A 5,308-nucleotide genomic window follows, 5' to 3' on the forward strand; every position below is an offset into this window, starting at 1 on the left:
CCGAATCTTCTGTCCCATCTGATGAGGAACACTTAACGCTCCTTGCTGTCCTTTGTAGCATCACCAGTCTCTTCAAGAACAGCCATGGCAGATCTGAAAGGGACTGGACAGGCACATCTGTGACACTGTTCTTGTCGATCTGCAGCACTGTGTGGAGAGTGAGCTTCTCATCATAGTACTTCACCAAACCCAAATTCTCCAGGAGTTCCTTCATGATGTTCCCTGTAAATGAGAACAAAATGAGTCACATTTGCATGCCCCAAAAATAAGCAAATTTTTTTTGCTTTATTTGGTTCATCTTAGGTCAGACAGAAAATAAAAATAACGTAAATATAGTATAAATAATAGAGATACAGTACATACACATATACATACAATTAATACCATACATTAATTCAAATTAAGAAAAAAGAAAACACAAGGCAAGCATAATTATTCACTAAATAAATAACTAATAAAATAAAATAGGGGGAAAATAAATAAATGAGATCTTTGTCTCCTTAAAATATTCCAGAAAATGGCTCCACACTTTCAGAAAAAGTTTTGGCGAACCGAATCTTTTCCATCTTGAGGGCATATAAAAAAAATCAAAAACCCATTGACGATAAAGAGGGGGAGCTGCTGACTTCCAATTCATAAGAATAAGTCACCTAGTAGAGTTGCAAAGGCAACACTGTCAGCCTGTAATGCGTTTAATTTAATAGAATCTGGCAAAATACCAAACAATGCTACTAAGGGGTTGGGTGGTCTATTGGTAAAGAAAAAATTACAGAAAAGCACCTGAAGACTTACCCACTCAATCACACTTTTTAACAGAACAATCTCCATTCATTCATTCATTCATTCATTCATTCATTCATTCATTCAGCCCTAAATAATATCATGGCCTGTGATGCTAATCTTCATAATACAGAAGTTCAGCCACACAAGGAAGATGGAAAAACAACTCACATCCATGCTCTCTAACCATAACACCAACATATTCGAACTGTGCATGAAAGGGGAAAAGTAAAGAAAGGAGAAAAAAAAAACATTATGCAAGTTATCCAGATCTCTCATTCACACTTTCATTCACTATTGCAGATTCTTGGCACTTGCTCTGATTAGCCCTGGGTTACGCGTGAATGCCAGTGTTTTTGGCTGTTGGACCTCAAGCCCCTCGTGTTTTTCCTCTTGTAGGTTTTTGGCTTGATCTCCTTGCTTTATTTAACTAGCTAAACAGGTTTTGTGAAGTGGCTTTGAGGCTTGTCAAGCAGAAATGTGAACTGTCAAATCACAAGATAAAACAGAGGTGGGAAATAGATTATGCATGTGATGACACTATATAGAAAGGATGAGCTCATGAATATTAATTAGCACTCAATGACATTGCTCAGTATCCAGTCATATTACCTAATATTCGGGACAAAACTTGAATATGAATCGATAAGACTTTGTATGAATCAGACACACTTCATTTGCATGACCTTGTTTTGACAGTAAGATTCAGTATCAAGCCAGTTTTAAGTTTGCTAAGATTGTTGAATTATGCATTGTTCTTTATTATATTTATTTATTTCTCTGCATTTCTCCTCTTCTCTATCTTACTTCCTATAATCTAGTTGTCTATAAACCTGGCATATTAAAAACAGTGTTGGCTCTACTTTGCATAAAAGTGTTTGCTAAATGCATAAATGTAAATTATATAATAATATTTGATATTTACATAAAAGAAAACAAAACTGAAATTTAAACTTGCACAATTATTGACTACATAAACGTAAGGGCCTCTTGAAATCAGTGAATTCTGACATTTCTTTTCAGAACCAGAATCAGAAATGTGCTTTTAATGCAAGCCAACAGAGGTGAGCAATGTTTTTTAATATTTTAAATGGGATGTGGGCTAAAAGCGGTCCTGGCACCGCTGATACAGACAGTGCCTTTGAAGGTTTACAAGGTGAAAGTCTCCATGCAAAGGACAAGAGGGATTTAAGCTGGGAATCATTTATAACACTCTACAAATGTTTATTACCTATTCCACCCTGCTGTCGACTGCACCATAGCAACCAGGAGCAAAGCGCAGCCTACATCTCCACATATTCTGAGCATTAAGTAGCTGGTAAAGGGAAATTTAAAAGGGTGCTTCTCTATATGAGGAAAAAAGCAAAATAACAGTTGCTGCCCTAAAGCTAAAGTACTACCAAACCAGACAGAGAGAGATAATCTTTTACATATCCTATAGATGAAGTAAACGGTCTTAAAAGTATATATATTTTTATATGGACGTAATGGAATGCAAAAATCAGTGCTTAAAGGAATAGTTCACCCAAAAATTTAAATTTGCTTCAAATTTACCCGGCTTCAAGTCATCCGAGACGTACATGAGTTTGTTTCCTCATCAGAACAGATTTGGTGAAATTTAGTATCACATCACCTGCTCACCATGAGCGTAGCGCACATTTGTGGATTCTGAAACATTTCTAGCATCAAGACGCTAAAGCAAAAAACGTGATTGGCTATAGCGAGAATGTGCTACGATTGGTCAGCGAAGTGTGGCTGTTATCTAATTGGCTTGAGCAGACGGTGAGTGGAGTCCACACATTTGTGGATTGTCAGTGTCTTGACGCTAGAAATGTTTTAAAATCCACTAATGCACATACAGCTATTCACAAATGCATTGAATATGTTTTTTTATTTGCAAATCTATAAAATAAAAGATTTCTTTTTGGATCTCATTCTATTTATTTATCAATTTGTTTAATTTTTGTTAACCTCTTTACATTTATTTGTGGATCACAATCTATTTATTTGGAATTATGCAACAATTCTATCTCCATACTGGATTGTTCACTAACAAGACAAAATACCTGTGAACTGCCATGACATTAATCAAGTGTCACCCAAACTCTGACAGAATTGCTATTGTTATGATAATGCTGCTTGTTTTCTAACTTTTTTATTAAGAGAAACTGGGAATGTTTATTAAATTAATTTATTGTGCGATTCTGAAATATTAAAGGGGTCATATGATGCGATTTCAATTTTTCCTTTCTCTTTGAAGTATTACAAGCTCTTGATGCATAAAGAATGCTGCAAGCCCGCCGGACGCTCCTTCGTCAAATCCGCCGCCCGTGCCGGCCTCCACTCACTCTAGGCCTCCGTGTGTGACGCTGTGTTTCGTTGTGAAAGTGAAACTACTTTGTTTGGGCTTCCAAAAGAGGACACGACTAGAAATCAGTGGTTAAGTTGTATATCCGTAATTATGTCCCCACTGGATGCAACACGTTTATAATGGGTTTTAATGATTTTGTCTCGTCGCTCTGGCCGGGACACTGCATCAGAGTATGGTAAGGGACATAACATTTCCGTCACACGCTTGAGGTATTCGGCCAATCACAACGAACTGGATAGCTGGCCAATCAGAGCACACCTCGCTTTTCAGACTGAAAACAAATTTAAAACAAAGTAAAAATGTACGCGTTTCAGAAAGGCGGGGCATAGAGGAGAAACAAAATGTATATTTTGTGACAGTAATTTGCATATAATTGTAAACAGACAAATAACACAAAAATTAGGGCCCTTTTTGACATGATTGCATATATTGTTACTGAATCTTGATCAAGGTGAAAAAAAAAAGTCATGTCATGCAATTATTTTGTTTTCATGATCGATCAATAGTATCATTTCTGAACTTCATCTAAGTACTTAAATCTTAACCAAATCATTTATGTAATTTAAGTACTTACATTTTTAGCATTTATTCCTCAGGAAAATTGTATGATATCTCAGTCACATCGCACCTTGCAATACTTGTTTACATGTTTGTCCTAAATTGTCATACTGTTAATCAAACTCATTGTCACCATGAAATTAATTTAAAAATTAAATAAATAAATAACATTCTCTAGAGATTCTAAGAGATGATTTTCATGCTTTTTACTCTTTAGTCAAAATGATCTTTTTAACAAATGCCAACAGAAACCGGACTACTCTGAATAGTCAAGGTCAGAGCACAAGAATATTAATAAAATGCAAGATTTATCAAGCAAAATCTGTAGTCACACATTCAGAGAAAAGCTGAAGTATGACAACAGCCTATATTCACAAAGTTATTAAAGTCAAACAAAACAAATGTCACATTGTGCTCTAACATGGGTCCAATCAGAGAAAGTGAACACTCCTTCAATAAGAGATAGCACAGCCAGCGTCCACTTCATCCATTTAACCTGTGGTGGGGATTTGCCTCCGTCCCTCGAGGGCAATAGATAATGAGAACATCCAAGGGTGACAAAATACATGGTCAAAAAGAAGCCAGAAGAACACTATCAAACCAGCTACATTACTATAGCATCAATAGCTCTGGGCTAAACAATGGCCTAACCTTGAGGCAGACATGAAGGGGGACTTTACAGACCAACCTGGGACAGGGAGGAGGAACAGAGTGTGCCTTAAGAAGGATGTTTATTTCATTCTACGTGCCACCACATGCTTCCTATTACATGTAGGCTTATGTATTGAACCTTTTGTGCAATGGAAAGGTTCCATGGATGTAAAAGGCTCTTCATGGAACCATCCATGCCAATAAATAACCTTTATACTGTATTTGTATTGTATTTTTCAGTGGTGTTTTGGATCCGAGGGACGTTGCCAGAGGAGTTAATTGAATGGGGGAATGAGGATGGTTTTCAATAGCCTCTTTCCTAATTGTGTGGCCAGATAAACCAAACTTTGCTGTTACATTCAGCTTTCCACAGACACTAGAGAGATGGATAAAATAATGCCACCTCCTATCATCAGAAGTTGATGAAGCTTACCATGTTTTCACTTTTTGTCTGTTGCTGTCCATATTGGCCAAGACTCATATCTGGCAAAAAAACGAAACACACACAACTTTGAAATGTGTCTTCAGAATGTCCTCACACTCCTGCTGTCTATCAAGTTTTGTCAGGAGGTGTACTAGATGATACATGCAGTACTAAAGATTATGCAAACTGGACCAACAGCACAGGACAATAAAATTCAAACTGACAGCAAAAGTTTCTCGATGGAAGTCCATATTCTAAATTGATGTCGAAGCATTGAAGGATTCAAAAAACAAAAGGATTTTGATTCTATATCAATGCCCTGTTCTGGAGTCATTTGGGTGTCTCGGGTGTCTCTGTAAAAATGTTCTTTTTAAGAGTACTTATTAGGCTCCTGAAATAATATACTTAAAAAGAAGAATACACTTAAGAGTGAAAATTGTTTTCAGACACTTAATTAGATTTTAACTGGAATTAAATGAAAATATATTTGTTTGCATGTATATTAGATGCAGTTTGAGTAGGAC

The 5,308-nt window shown here is 36.4% G+C and overlaps 1 protein-coding gene across 5 annotated transcripts in view; it reads right to left on the reverse strand.

The window, feature by feature from the left end:
• The window catches only part of LOC107659145 (nuclear factor of activated T-cells 5-like), a 50,416-nt gene that overhangs the window by 30,017 nt on the left and 15,091 nt on the right, over positions 1-5,308 (reverse strand). Inside the window, exon 1 of one of the 5 annotated variants that reach the window (XM_016447981.1) lies at positions 4,794-4,809. The exons of the other annotated variants lie outside the window; for them this stretch is intronic. The gene's annotated coding sequence lies outside the window, so the exon portion shown is untranslated. Of the gene's footprint in view, positions 1-4,793; positions 4,810-5,308 lie in introns of those variants that run through there. 5 annotated transcript variants of the gene reach the window in all.

Source organism: Sinocyclocheilus anshuiensis, unplaced genomic scaffold (genome assembly GCF_001515605.1).
Source record: "Sinocyclocheilus anshuiensis isolate Anshui unplaced genomic scaffold, SAMN03320099.WGS_v1.1 scaffold87, whole genome shotgun sequence".
NCBI classification, from domain to species: domain Eukaryota; kingdom Metazoa; phylum Chordata; class Actinopteri; order Cypriniformes; family Cyprinidae; genus Sinocyclocheilus; species Sinocyclocheilus anshuiensis.